The sequence below is a fragment of the Jaculus jaculus genome, chromosome 12 (genome assembly GCF_020740685.1).
Source record: "Jaculus jaculus isolate mJacJac1 chromosome 12, mJacJac1.mat.Y.cur, whole genome shotgun sequence".
NCBI lineage: Eukaryota > Metazoa > Chordata > Mammalia > Rodentia > Dipodidae > Jaculus > Jaculus jaculus.
In genome coordinates this window covers 24,240,734-24,257,066 of record NC_059113.1, presented here as the reverse complement: position 1 = coordinate 24,257,066, position 16,333 = coordinate 24,240,734, and positions in this window count along the sequence as shown.

Here is a 16,333-nt window from a genome sequence, read left to right as displayed (position 1 = left end):
AGTGTGGGCTATTAAGGCTTATGGTGCAGGCTATTAAGGCTTATGGTACAGGCTATTTACAGAAACCAAATAAGTGGTTCACTTCATTACTCATTTCCCATCCTTGAGGGCTATCTCATGCCCTTTTAATCTAGTTTTATATTAGGAGTGGGCTCTGATATAATGAGAAGAAGGATTCTTTACTTGCTTCCAACAGAGAGTAAAGCCTGGAGTTTGAGGTCTGCAGGGGCCCGCTTAAGCTCCCTTTGGAGCGTGATAGTATTTCTGGGCTTCTGAATTCTTGGGCCTTTCAGTGGATTGCCGTGAGTTCAAGGCCACTCACAGACTACATAGTGAGTTCCACGACAGTCTGGACTAGAGTGAGACCCTACCTTGAAAAAACAAAAACAAAAAGTCTGAAGGGTTAGTAGCTTTCCCTGAAAAAATCAGAGCAAATTAGAGTTAATAACTATCCCTAAGGCTAGAAGGTGTTAAAAGAAACAACAGAAGGGCTGGAGAGATGGCTTAGCAATTAAGGCTCTTGCTTGCAAAGCCAAAGGACCTAGGTTTGATTCCCCAGGACCCACTTAAGCTAGATGTACAAGGTGGCCCATGCGTCTGGAGTTCACTTGCAGTGGCTAGATGCCCTGGCATGCCCATTCTCGTTCTCTCTACCTGCCATTTTCCCTCTCTGTAATTAAAAAAAAAAAAAAAGAGGAGTTCAGCCCGGCTCCCCTGATTGATGTACTCCCCTTAGCTCAGATGGCGTTGAAGGACCAAAAATCATCTGCGTATCCTCCCTTAGACAATCCTGACTGAAGAAGCCTATTCTGAACAAGCTAAAAGTTCCTTATCTACTGCAGCTGGTATAGTGTGTTTTTTCTTACATCCTCCTTATGAGTTTGCACCCCAGTCTGGCCCAGTGCTTCAGTCTTCATCCTGCCGGAAGGCTGCTGCCCCTCTCTTTGTCTCAATAAACTGTAGAGATCAAGTCTGGTGTTCTCTTTTGCTTTTCTCTTACACTTTTCTTACAAATTCAGTGCAGTTAACATGTGCTGTGACATACAGACAGTATATTTTTTTCTCTTGTTGGCTTTTTGAAGCAGGATTTCGCTGTAGCCCAGCCTGGCCACAGCCTCCCCAGTAGTGGGCTTATAGCCAATATGTTAAAAATTATTTTCAGAGAGATTATGGAGGTCTCATTGTAGCTCAGGCTGACATAGAACTTACTCTGTAGTCCCAGGCTGCCCTCAAACTCACAGCAATCTTACCTCTGCCTCCCAAGTGCTGGGATTAAAGGTGTACATCAAAAATAAAAATAAAGGGCTGGAGAGTCGGCTTAGCAGTTAAGCGCTTGCCTGTGAAGCCTAAGGACCCTGGTTCAAGGCTAGATTCTCCAGGACCCACGTTAGCCAGATGCACAAGGGGGCACATGTGTCTGGAGTTCATTTGCAGTGACTGGAAGCCCTGGTGTGCCCATTCTCTCTCTCTGTCTTTCTCTCTCTCTCTACCTGCCTTTCTTGCGCTGTCACTCTAAAATAAATAATGAACAAAAAAATAAAATAAAATAAAGGTGTACATCCCATGCCAGTTAAAATATTCTCAAAAATGTATAATTTGGGCTGCAGAGATGGCTTAGCGGTTAAGTGCTTGCCTGTGAAGCCTAAGGACCCCGGTTCGAGGCTTGATTCCCCAGGACTCACGTTAGCCAGATATACAAGGGGGTGCACACGTCTGGAGTTTGTTTGCAGTGGCTGGAGGCCCTAGCATGCCCATTCTCTCTCTTCCTCTCTATCTGCCTCTGTCTGTCGCTCTCAAATAAATAAAAATAAACAAAAAATTTAAAAATGTATAATTTGTATTACAAATTACATAACATGGTAAGTAGTTTTATTTATGCACCCATTTTTATTTTATAAAGTAAATTACATTTTTACTGTTTAATATCTATATTTAACACAAACCTTGTAGGACCTTAGTATCCCAGAATACCTGAAGAATGACTTTCAAGCTGGGTTGCATGTTAGAAGTATGAGATATTTTTCTCCCAAGGTCTCATATATCCCAGGTTAGCCCCAGACTCCCTATGTAGATGAGGATAGCTTTGAACTCTTGATCCTCCTGTCTCTATCTCCTTAGTGCTGGGATTACAGGAGTGTAGCATTATGCGTGACTTGTTTTGGGACTATTTAAGCTATTCTGGTAATAAGGCCTCACCACAGAAAATGGAGTTAGAATCCAAGGGTGGCACTCACTCAGTCACTGGAACTTTTAAAAACTCTGCAGGTGATTTTAAGGTGCAGTGAAGATCAAAGAATCCTGGGCCACAAGTGAATGAGTTTGAAATGGGAGAGGCAGTCATGGGGGCTCCATTAGTGTCATTTCCCTTACTTTAATAGCTTTTTGTCTATACACCCTTAAGTGTCTACAAACTGATACCTATTCCAAAACGCTGAAGACCTTTATAGCCTATTCTGGTATCTGTAACTGGAGACCTGTTGAGAGTGAACAAGAAAGAGAATGTTTACTTGAGATTAACAAGTGTCTCCCTTGCTAAGGATATGGTATTTTCACATGATGTATTAAATAAAAACTCTAGCTGGGCGAGGTGGTACATGCCTTTAATCCCAGCACTCAGGAGGCAGAAGTGGGAGGATCGCTGTGAATTTGGAACTAGCCTGAGAATACATGGTGAATTTCAGGTCAGCTTGGGCAAGAAAACCTGTCTTTAATCTTGTTGAAACAATATGACTTATGACTTATACCTCCCCTATCTCATATGCCTTGGGTCATCTCACCTGCCACAAAGGTGGTTCTTACTCTGCGGTAAAGTGGATGACTCTTTTGTGCCTGTGAACAGCACTGGGGGACGCTATGACCTAGGAAGACTGTGTACTTGCCCCACAGGCCCACTGGACCGGTGGGTTAAATACAAAGAAGTAAGCGCCTTTTCCGTCAGCTTGTGGTGAGGAGGCACTGCCTATGGAGCACTGCAGCCTATGTCTCTGCCTATCTTAGTAATGCTGGCGATGGGAGAGGCCCAATTGGAGAAGTAGAACCCCTGGCTTATGCTATGGTAAGACCCTTGGATACAGCATTCCACACAACTGGGATATCTGGCAATTGTTTACAATGGCAAGAAACCCTGGCATGCTCCCATCCCACCACACAAATCAATGCATAAAAATTAAAGAAAATTTTAACTTACAGCTGTGTCATGAAGGTATAAAAATATTACTGGGCTGGGGAGATGACTTAGTGGTTAAAAGCTTTCTTGCAAAGCTTTCTGACCTGGGTTCAATTCCCCAGATTCCATGCAAAGCCAGACATGCAATGTGGTGCATATGTCAGGAGTTCATCTGCAGCAGCCAAGAGGCCCTGGCAAGTCCATTCTCATTCTCAAATAAGTAAAACTATGAAAAAAAAATTCTCTATATACCTGTGCTTTCCTGTTTCAAAAATAGTTCTCAATGTTCTATCTTGTACAATTTAAAGTAGAAAAGTCATTTTAAAATCAATTGGGCTGTCTGTAGTAGTCCACACCTTTAATCCCAATATTTGGGAGGCAGAGGTAGAATAGCCATGAGGTCAAGACCAACTTGAGACTGCATACTGAACTTCAGGTCAGCCTGGGCTAGAGCAAAATCCTACCTCAAAAAAAAAAAAAAAAAAAAAAAAAAAAAAACCAAATAAGGGCTAGAGAGATGGCTTAGTGGTTAAGCTCTTGCCTGTGAAGCCTGAGGACCCCGGTTTGTGGCTCAATTCCCCAGGAACCACATTAGCCAGATGCACAAGGTGGCGCATGCATCTGGAGTTTGTTTACAGTGGCTGGAGGCCCTGGCGTGCCCATTTTCTCTCTCTCTGCCTCTTTCTCTCTCTTTCTGTCACTCTCAAATAAATAAAAATAAAATACAATAAACCAAAACAAACCAAAATCTGGGTTGGGAGGCAGAGGTAGGAGGACTGCTATGAGTTCTAGGTGACCCTGAGACTATGTAATATCAGCCTTGGTTAGAGTGAAACCCTACCTTGAAAAAAAGAAAAAGAAAAAAAAGAAAAAAAAAAAACCCAAAACCAAACAAACAAAAAAACCAAAGCCAAATAACTCCCAAGTTGTTGGTATCTGCTCAGCCTGCTTAAAACCTCATCAATGACTACATAAGGCTCTGTCTTTGCAATCTGAGGTCTCGTCTTTAAAAGTACAACTTTTGAGTTGGGGAAATGGCTTTCACAGGTAACGCTTAAGGTTTACCTGTGAAGCCTAAGGACCCTGGTTTGATTCCCCAGTACCTATGTAAGCCAGATGCACAAGTGGCATGTGTGTCTGGAGTTCGTTTGTAGTGACAAGAGGCCCTGGCATGCCCACTCTCTCTATCTGCCTCTTCCTCTCTCTCTCTCTCAAATAAATAAATATTTAAAAAAATACTTTGGCCAGGCATGGTGGCACATGCCTTTAATACCAGCACTCGGGAGGCAGAGGTAGTAGGATTGTTGTGACTTTGAGGCCAGCCTAAGACTACATAGTGATTTCCAGGTCAGCCTAGCTATCAAGACCCTACCTCAAGAAAAAAAAACAACCAAAAAAAACCCTACAACTTTTGGATTAAGGATTGCTAATGCTACTAAAATGATCAAAGTTTAACTTTCCTGTTTTTTTTTTTCCCCCCCAAGGTAGGGTCTCACTCTAGCCCACACTGACCTGGAATTCACTATTCACTATGTAGTCTCAGGGTGGCCTTGAATTCATGTCCATCCTCTTTCCTCCTCCTGAGTGCTGGGGTTAAAAGTGTGTGCCACCATGCCTGGCTTTAACGATTTTTTCAAGTTTTTTTTTTTAATTGTATTTATTTATTTGCAAACGGAGAGAGAACGAATGAATGAATTATGGGTTTGCCAGGGCCTCTAGCCACTGCAAACCAACTCCAGATGCATGCGTCATTTTGGGCAAGTGGGTTTATGTGGATACTAGAGAATGGAGCCTGGGTCATTAGGCTGTGCAGGCAAGCACCTTAACGGCTGAGACATCTCTCCAGCCCACTTTTTCTTCTTAAAATATTTTATTTATTTAGCCAGACATGGTGGTGCATGCCTTTAATCCCAGCACTTGGGAGGCAGAGATAGGAGGATTGCTGTGATTTTGAAGCCAGCCTAGGACTACAGAGTGCATTACATGATAGACTGGGTTAGAGTGAGACCCTACCTAGAAAAAAATACAACAAAAATAATTATTTATTTGAGAGAGAGAGAGAGAGAGAGAGAGAGAGAGAGAGAGAGAGAGAGAGAGAGAGATAGATAGATAGATAGATATTGGGAGAGAATGGGCATGCTAGGGCCTCCTACCTCTGCAAAGGAACTCCAGATGCATCTGGTTTTACGTGGGTACTGGGGAATTGAACCCACATCTTCAGGCATTACAAGAAAACCCCTTTAACCACTGAGCAATCTCTCCAACCCATGAAACTTTCAAAGTGACAGGAGGGGGTGGAAAGAATGTTAAGAGCTGGAGGATGGGCTCCTTCCTATGCCTCTTAAGAATAACCCCAATGGAGCCTTGTTGTGTGGCCCTCTTAAGCAAGGAGAATAAACCCCTTGTCAGCATGGGAGAAGTTACAAATTGGTCATTACCCTTCTGTTCCCACAAAATAATTTCTGGGACCACAGCTCTCAAGGAGGATTTATGGCAGGAGAGCAGGGACCTGGAGGGATGTCAAATCTATATATGTATTTGGCAGAGGACTGGAAACCACTTACCTGGCCTACATGATATACAAATACAGGAGAGGCGAGTGCTATAAATAACCTAAGAAGGGTCACAAGACGTGTGGTCCAAGGCTTTTGAATATAAATCTCTTCCCAGCTCACTAGCTATGCCTATCCTTGGGGTTGCCTTTCTAATAACCTTGCCCTACTTCTGTTTCCTTATCATGTGCCCTCAGTGCAAATTTTTGTTAAAGGACACGAGAACCGGGAAATCCCAGTTAGTGCTCCCAACCCCAAGACTAAACAGCTCCTATAAAAACAATTTAAGAAAAGGAAAAAAATCCGAGTTGAATTTTTATACAAGTCTTTATTTACAACTTGTTTAACAACTGTACACTTTTTTGTAGCCTTGAAAACATTTTTGTACTTGAATGGGAAAAATATAATTTGACCAAATCTTAACTTTTTCTTCATATACATATACATATATTATATGCTCACATATAAACACATATGTATAATTAATATAACAAATTGGCAGTCATAAAATTAAAATGAGTGATACCAAAAGGAAAAACAAGATTTCAAAAAGAAAATCTGATGGCTTCCTGGACTCTCTTTTTGTGACATTAGTTAAAATTTCTTATTGAAGCTTCTGAAAAAAGTCATTGATCTAGGAAAAACAGTGGGAGGATCTGATAATTTCAAGACATAGTAAGTTGTATGTAAACTCAGTAAACAGGTGGTAAAATGCCTGAAAATCACCATGTATAATATTAATAAATCTGTGTTATATTTCCATTGTGAAGTAAGAAATTTAGAGACCAAAGTGGACATAATTTTTGTATTATAATAATAAAGAAAAACTGTGAAAGTGAAGATCCAATAATCAACCAGAAATAGAACTGTATGTAGCAATACCACCCCCCATTATTATTATTTTTTTGCAAAAGCTAAAATGCAAGGTGGATAACCACTCTGTAAAACATGAAACCAGTTAACAACCCACAGAACAATCAAGAATACTAAGACGTGAGTGTAAGGCTTCAGGTGGGACTGTAGTCAGTATAACTCCAATTCCTATTCAATAACATGTTTTCCAATACATCTAAAAGAAGTTAATCAGATACTACAGGCAAAAGTTTTGGGCTGGAGAGATGGCTCAGTGGTTAAAGGTGCTTGCTTGCAGAGCCTACAGACTCAGGTTCAATTCCCCAGTACTGACGTAACGCCAGATGCTCATAGTGGTGTATGCATCTCGGGTTAGTTTGTTGCTGGCAAGAGGCTCTGGAGCCCATTCCCTCCTTTTACTCTGAGACTCAAATAACTTTTTTTATTAAAAAGAAAAGTTTCTTTACCCCTAAATTTTTGATAATTTGAATTTATCAAAATAAGGTAATTCATTAGGTTTGAATTTTTAAAAATATACTTTTATTTATTTGTAAGCAGAGAAAGGGGATGGGTATGCCAGGGCCTCTTGCCACTATAAACAAACTCCAGATGCATATGGCACTTCGCACATCTAGTTTTATGTGGGTACTGGGGAATTAAATCCAGGCCAGTAGGCTTTGCAAACAAATATCTTTAACTGCTGAGTCATCTCCCTAGTCCAAATATGTTTGATTTTTTTATTCTTTATTATATAATAAAAAGTGGGTGCTCTATGTAAGAGTGCAAATGTAGCTCTCAAAAATGAAAAAGGGAAAACAAATCCTGGAAATTATTTTCTGGAGTACAAAGTATTATGAACTAAAAAATTTTACCACAAAAACTTGGGATAGCAATGATCTTTTAAGCACTTATATTTTGAGTTTTAAGTAATTATTATTAAAGGCTATTAAAAATAAAAGCAAACTATTACAAAAATTAAAAGGTCCCAAATCACTAATTAGCACTTGTGTGCAGTCATTTCCTATATTTGTCTTACATTAGATTTGTTTCTAGCACACTGAAAATTACCTCTCACTACTGAGTTTTTCTAGAACTCATCATGTCAGGCCATGAAGACTCAAGTGCACCATCTGTCCTGGAACTGTAGCAATATTTCAGAACTTGCTTGAAATTTGACACCTCTGCCCTGATTCTGTTGCCTGATTACAAAATTTTAAAAAGAAACTACGGTGGTTTCTTCACAGGAAAGCTTCTACTAGGCTTGCCTTGCATGGACAAGGCCTTAGGTTGGATTTGCAGCACTGCAAAGGAAAAGAAAAGCCCATACCCCACATATATAACTCCCTAATTTTCAAGCTAGGCATGGTTGCTCATGCCCATAAACCCAGTAATCAGGAGGCTGAAGTAGGAAGACTGCTGTGAGTTTGAGGTCAGTCTGGGCTAGAGTAAGGCCGTATTGCCACAAAAAGAAAAACAAAAGTCCCTTAATTTCATTTGAAAAGTTCAGAGACACGCCAGTACAGAAGTAGTTACAGTAAACATTTCAATAAATGCAAGAAAAGTAACCACATTTCAATGCATTTTCTTTTGAGGTAGTGTCTCACTCTAGCACAGACTGACCTGGAACTCACTCTGCAGTCCCAGGCTGGCCTTGAATTCACAGCAATCCTCCTACCTCTGCCTCCCAAATGCTGGGATTAAAGGCATGTACCCCCACACCTGGCTCATTTCAATGTTTTTAACTAGCTAATCACATTTTGTAAGAGTAAATGTTTGCCTCATAAAGAAAAATTTGATTCATAACCCGATCAAGTAAGAGCAGGAAGATATGAAGAAAAACACATTACTTAGATCATAATAAATATTTAAGGTGGAAGATAGTTGAGTATTACTTCAGAGAAGTTTAAACAGGCAGAAACAAATAGTTGGAGACGTTCATGTAGATTTAAAGGTAATATTATAGGGACTTGATAAATTTTGTTTAATTTTTGTTTGAAAATAGGTTATACATTTATGTTTCTTCTTGTTAGACAACTAATATCTATTTCTAGAAGGTATACTATCAGAAACAAGATTCTTAGTACGTTTCAGTTGAAAGAATTGTCAGTTCATAAATCATATTTTCAGATTTTTCTTCCTTTTATGCCTTCTAAATATAGAGTAGTGCTGACCTTTGAATCTCCCAAGGTTGTTGATAAAGGCTGGCATTAAGTTTTATGAAGAAAAACCTTCAATTATGGTGCTAAAATCTAAGTTATAGTTGCCTTTATTCCGTCTGCCCTTCCCTCCTGGATTTCTTCTTCACAAGGAAAACATTTTGCATCTGCACTGTCAGGCACTACAGCCACCACGTGTCACCACTGAAGACACCACAGCCACCACGTATGGCCACTAAAAATACCACTGCCATCAAGTGTGATAGCTGAAGATTTTAAATGTGGCAAGTGACCAAGAAACCAAATTTTAATCTAAATTTTTTTTGTGTGTGTGACAAGGGATAGTATCTATCACTCTGTACTGTAGGCTGACCTGAAACTCACTATATAGCCTAAGTAGCCTTAAGTGTGTGGCAGTTCTCTTGCCTCAGAATCCTGTGTGGTAGGGTTACAGATATGAATCAACTTTATTATTATTATTATTTTTGTTTTGAGGTAGGGTCTTACTCTAGCCCAGGATGACATGGTATTCACTATGTAGTCTCAGGGTGGCCTTGAACTCACGGTGAATGAACCAACTTTTAATTAAACTACCAAACATGGCTGGTAGTACTAGTCTATAATTTACTATTTTTATAATCTACTCTTAGCTAGGTTATCAAGAAGCCAGTAGGAGATACGTACACTTATATATTCAACAGTTAATTTGCAGAAGGTATTTTGTCCTCATGTGTCTTTAATATATCTCTATCTATCTATCTATCTATCTATCTATCTATCTATCTATCTATCTATCTATCTATCTATATTTTTTGAGACAGATAGAGCCTGGTTTCAATTTTGCTATGTTGGCTATTTGTGGTAGTTTGACTAGATGGCCCCCAATATATTCAGTTCTTTATTGTTTGTAGTTTGCATCTGCAGCCACCTGGCTGGAGGCAGTGTCACTGGGTGGATCTTAAGGTGTGGTGGTGGGTTTCAGATTTCAATCTAAAGATATGCAAAGTGTGCCTAGCTGGAGTTCCTAAAGTGTGCTGTGTGGCTCTTGGCTTTTTGGCTTGTGCTTCTCTCTATGCTTGGACCTGTGAAGGCGGGCCAGCTTCTTCTGCCATTTATGGAACTTCCCCTGGATCTGTAAGCTTCAATAAATATCCCTTCCTCCATAACTGTGCCTGGTCTGGAAGTTCATCTCAGCGAACCTGAAGCTGTCTGCTACACCATTCTCACTTTGAACCTGTTGATTCTTCTGCCTCAGCCTTCTGTTGTCAGTGAGTCCCAATAATTCTCTGGTCTTTTCCCTCTGTGGCCTGGGGTTACAGATGTATGTGGTTACATCCAGCTTCTATATATATATATATTTATATATTTTGCAAACAGACATAGAAGACAGACAGAAAGAATGGGGGCACCAGGGCCTTCACCCACTGCAAACAAACTCCAGATGCTCATACCACCTTGTTCATGTGGCTTTGTGTGGGTACTGAGGAATTGAACTTGGGTCATTAGGTTTTGCAGGCAAGAGTCTTAACTGCTGAGCCTTCTCTCTGGCCCACACCCAGCTTTTTACATGGGTTTGGGAAGCTAAACTTGGAGGTCTCCAAACAGACCCTCATTAATGAGATACAAGTGCACTTAACTGCTGAGCCATCTCCCCAGCCTGAAAAGCAACATTTTTAGCTTTATTTATTTATTTATTTATTTTAAAATATCCCATTTATTTGAGAGATACAGAGAAAGAGAGAGAGAGGGAGGGAGAGGAAGGGAGGAGGAGAGAGAAAGAGAGAGAGCAAGAGAGAGAGAGAGAGAGTGTGAGAGAAAAAATGGGCATGCCAGGGCCTCTAGCTAATGCAAATGACACATGCACCATCTTATGCATCTGGTTTATGTAGGTAATGGGGAACTGAACCTAGGTCCTTAGGCTTTGCAGGCAAGTACCTCACCTGCTAAGCCATCTCTCCAGCCCCAAAACCAACATTTTTTATTTTTTATTTTTATTTATGTATTTGAAAGTGATGGAGAGAGAGAGAGCGAGAGAGAGAGAGAGAGAGAGAGAGAGAGAATGGGCGCGCGCCAGGGCTTCCAGCCATTGCAAATGAACTCCAGACGCGTGCGCCCCCTTGTGTAACTCGCTAACGTGGGTCCTGGAGAATTGAGTTTCAAACGGGGGTCCTTAGGCTTCATAGGCAAGTGTTTAACCACTAAACCATATCTCCAGCCCCCAAACCAACATTTTTATGAGCAAATTTCCTTAGTCTTTGGCAGTAATTATGTGTTTATGTTTCCATAACAAGTATCTTAATACTTTTGGACTATGATTTGACTACTACTATATTCATGTTACAAAAAGAATTCTGGCAAAACCAATCAACCAGCCAACCAAAAAAAACCTCTCAGTAGAGCATGCTGAAAACACTGTCAAGATACATTAAGATGGGCTAGGGAGATGTCTCAGTGGTTAAAGTTTCTTAATTGCAAAGCCTACTGGTCCAGGTCCAAGTCAGTTCAGATTCAAATCCCCAGCACCAACGTAAAGCCACATGCACAAAGTGGCACATGCATCTGGAGTTGGTTTGCAGTGGTTAGAGGACCTGGCATGCCCATTCTCCCTCTCTCCCCCTCTTTCTTCTCTCTGCTTGCAAATAGATAAAAATACTTTAACAAAAAAATAATAGAAAATTCAGAAAAGTAGAAGGGAAAGTGATATTAGCATGGTGCTGTGAATTTTGCAGTAAACTATGAACAAATTATAAATGATTTGAGCAGTAAATAATATTGACGCTCACCTACATAATGTATACCACTACAGAATGAGCAATAATCACCGTGTACAAGTTGGCAAATGTGTTAAGAATAGACACTGGTGGGCTGGAGAGATGGCCCAGTGGTTGAAAAGGTGCTTGCTTGCAAAGCCTGGTGTTCTGGGTTAGATTCTTCAGTGCCCACACAAAGCCAGATACACAAAGTGGCACAGGCATCTGAAGTTTGTAGTAGCAGGAGGCCCTGGCACGTCCCTTCTCTCTCTCTCACACACACATATACACACACACTCTCTCTCTGCTTGCAAATAAATAAATAATAATAATAAAAAGGTAGATATTGGTTGTTTCCATTTGTTTTACCACAGTTGGTAAGTCATCAATTCAAAGCCATCTCAAGTCACAGCTGACAGGACAGCAAGGTCTCAGCATGCTTTGGTAGCTTTCTTTTATTCACTGAGTTATTCTTAAGCTCAAAGTAGATATAATTCAGGTTTGATAGCACCATGGGTATAAAATATTGAGGCTGTGGATACTGAAAGATTTGATCTTCAGACCCTAAACACCTGATCCTGAGCCCAATGATAATGCATCAGTTATATAAAACTTTACTTTGAATGTGAATTAGTCTCTACTTCTATCTTAATTTTAAATACTTTTTGTGGGGCTATTAAAGTATAATTAAGGGGGACCATAAAAATAAGTCCAAAGCTTATAAACTAGATAATGTTTAATCTATATAACTGTTGGAATGTTTGTGATTATTTCAGTTATAGATTATTTTCTCATCTTATCCAAACATAGTATCTTTAATGTATATGTGTTCTATCTGTAAGAGAGCAGAGGAGAGCCCTTTTAATATCTTAAAATCACTATATTAGACTTAGTAATTATAAATGTTCCACCTAAAATAACACTTGCGTAGTTAATATTCACTGAAAGGCAATTAGAAATTACTTATTTGTGCACATGTATGGACATGCCAGGGTCTCTTGCTGCTGCAAACAAAAGCATATTGGGTTTTTATGGGTGACTGGGGAATTTAACCTGGGCCAACAGGCTTTGCATGCAAGTAGCTTTAACCACTAAGCAATCTCCACAGCCCCTGTCTGTTCTTTAATCAGACAACTATTACTGTCAGATTATTTTATAGTAACTATTATATAGGAACATTTATCAGAGTATAAATTTTCATTGGAAGAATATGTTACCTCAATATTCATTCTACTTCTTAGATTGGATTTATCTTAATAGCCTTCTGTTACTTTCTTCAACTTCTTTTCTCACTTACATATTTCATTCAAAAATCCTCAAAGGATAAGTAGAAAATGTAAGAAAAGAAAACAAAAAAAAAAAATACTAAGAGACAAGTACAAATAAATTTTATGGTTTCCTTATTCACAAAGATACTGTGGATGGTCTAATGAAAGGCTGTTTTAAAGTAACTAGTGGATTCCCCAAGGATATCATCACTTATTTAAGAGATGAATGTCATCATGTTTGTGTTTACCTTCATTTTATAAAAACAATATAAATAAATATAAAAACCTTCATAATTTGAGGAAACAGGAATTACTTGTGTGTTGCTGGATATGGTGGTGTACACCTATAATCTGAGCACTTGGAAGGCTAAGGTAGGAGGGATGCTGTAAGTTTGAGGCCAGCCTGGGCCTACAGAATGAGTTTCAGGTCAACCTGGGTTAGAGTAATACCGTGCTTCAAGAAACACCAACAAAAAATATGTATACTTTTTGCTGGGCATGGTAGAGCATGCCTTTAATTCCTGCACTCAGGAGATAGAAGTTGGAGGATGACCATGAGTTCTAGACCAGCCTGGGACTACAGGGTCAGTTCTAGGTTTGTCTGGGCTAGAGTAAGACCCTACCTTGAAAACAAAAAAAAACATATATATGTATTTTTATAAATATTTTTATCAGAGAGAGAGAGAAAGTGAGAGCGTGAGAGAGAATTGGTGTGTCAGGGTCTCTGGCCAATGTAATTGAACTCCAGATGTGTGCGTCATCTTGTGTGCATGTGAAATCTTGTGTGTTTACTTGTGTCATGTTGTGTGTCTGGCTTATGTGGGACTGGAGAGTGGAACATGAGTCCTCAGGTTTCGCAGGCAAGCACCTTAACTGCTAAGCTATCTCTCCAGCCCAATTGAAAAAATAAATTCTGACATTCATTCACTTTTTTTTAAATGTTTTTTATTTATTTGAGAGCGACAGACACAGAGAGTAAGACAGATAGAGGGAGAGAGAGAGAATGGGCGCGCCAGGGCTTCCAGCCTCTGCAAATGAGCTCCAGACGCGTGCGCCCCCTTGTGCATCTGGCTAATGTGGGACTTGGGGAACTGAGCCTCGAACAGGGGTCCTTAGGCTTCACAGGCAAGTGCTTAACCGCTAAGCCATCTCTCCAGCCCCATTCATTCACTTTGTTCATCATTTTAAAAAAGATTTATTTTTATTTATTTGAGAGAAGGAAAGAGGGAGAGAGAATGGGCACGCCAGGGCCTCCAGCCACTGCAAATGAACTTCAGATGCACGTGCCACCTTGTACATTTGACTTACATGGTTCCTGGGCAATTGAACTGAGGTTCTTTGGCTTTGCAGGCAAATGCCTTAATTGCTAAGTCATCTCTCCAGCCCTCCTTTTCTTTTTTTTTTCCCTTCCTCGAGGTAGGGTCTCACTCTAGCCCAAGCTGACCTGGAATTCACTATGTAGTCTTAGGGTGGCCTCAAACTTATGGCAATCCTCCTACCTCTGCCTCCTAAGTGCTGGGATTAAAGGCGTGTACCACCAGGCCCAGCTCCCTGTGTACCACCTGGCTCCCTGCTCATCATTCTTACTGAGGATTGAATTTAATGTTTTGTGCATGCTAGGCAGGTATCACTAAGCTATTTCTTCAGACCCCTTTTCACTTTAGAAATTTCTTAAAACAATTTAAAAAAATGATTTGCCAGCAGAAAGGGAGAGAGAAACACAGAGAAAGGGCCTCTTGCCATGGTAAACAAACCCCAGATGAATGTGTCACTTTGTGCATTTGGTTTTACATGGGTACTAGGAATCAAACCCAGGCTATCTCCCTAGCTCAACTTTTAAAATCTGGAGACAGGGTTTTGTAAGTTGCCCAAGCTGACCTTGAATTTGTGATTCCCCTGCCTCAGCTTCCTGAGCAACTGGAATTACAGGCTTGTGCCACAAGGTTGGCTTCCTATTTGATTCAATACTCTCTTCTTTTGGTTGTTTTTGAAACAAGTTCACACTATGTACCTCAAGCTGGCTGCAAACGTGCAATCCTAGTGCTTTAGTCTCCAGGTTCTGGGTCAAGCCATGTGCCATGGTGACTAGCTTGTTCACCACATGATGTTTTAGAACACTACACAGGCTTCACTCTTAAATAGAAGCTGGATCAATCTTATGATCACTTGCTAGGAAAAACAAATTCCTTCATAATATGGGAATATAAGTCTAGATATTCTTCCATGATTTGATGAACAGACAACAAAAGGCATTTTATATTAATGCTGATAGTTTGCAAAACCAACCAACCAACCAACCAACCAACCAACCAACCAACCAACCAACCAATGCCCACCCCCCCACGCCCACCCAGTCGGGGCTGGAGAGATGGCTCAACAGTTAAGGCACTTGCCTGCAAAGCTTAACAACCCTGGTTCAATTCCCCAGTACCCATGTAAAGCTAAAGCCAGATGTACAAAATGGCACATTCATCTGAGGTTCATTTGCAGCAGCTGGAGGCCCTAGCACACACACTCTCTTTGTCAGTCTCTCTTCTCTTTCTGCTTGCAAATAAATACATATATAAATAATAAAAAAATAAATAGTAAAAAAGATGTCAAGCACTTCTCTTTAACTTTTAAGATCAAAAGTGTTCTCACTTATTGTTACAAGCCAGCTAGGCTTCTTTAGGCTGTGGATATTATTTTTAGATAAATACCACATTTTTCAACTGTTATACTATTCCTGAAATATGATATCTGGTGCAATGAAGATTAAATATGGAGCTAAGAAAATCTTTTGAAATTTAAATTTATGTTTAAAAAATATATTAACAATAGAACTTTAGCTAATTTTATTGGGTTATCTAACAGAAATAATTCAATTTTGATATATTTTGGAACACTAGTTTTTTATTTAAGGCCTTCCCTTTTCTTTGTTATTAAGTAGACAAATAGTGAAAAAGATATGCCCCAGTGTTTGAAAGTTTTTTTTTTTCCCAAGGTAGGGTCTCACTCTAGCCCGGGCTGACCTGGAATTTAGTATGTAGTCTTAGGGTGGCCTTGAACTCACGGCAATACTCTTAACTCTGCCACTCAAATGCTGGGATTAAAGGCGTGCGCCGACATGCCTGGCTAAAGTTCTTATTTATTTATTTTTTGAGGTAGGGTTTCACTTTCAGGCTGACCTGGCACTCACTCTGTTGTCCTGGGCTGCTCTCAAGCTCACAGTGATCCTCCTACCTCTACCTCAGATGAAAGGCATATGCCACGATGCTTAGCTAAAAGTCCTTTTTAAAATATGTATAACATTCATGATTTTCATTTTACAGGATTTTTCTATTCTAAGCTTTTGTGTGTGTGTACATGTGGAGAAGAGGTTTGATGTCAGGTGTCCTGCTCAGTCACTCTCCACTTTACTGAGGCTGAGTCACTCACTTGAACCCACAGCTCACTGATTCAGCTATACATTCTAGCAAGGCAGTATACTTGGGAGATCCCTTGTCTTCATACCCCAAGTGCTAGGACTATAGGTGGGTTGCCATGCCTCCTGTTATTTATGTAGGTGCTAGGGGTCCCAACTCAGGCCATCATGCTTTGAGTCAAGTGC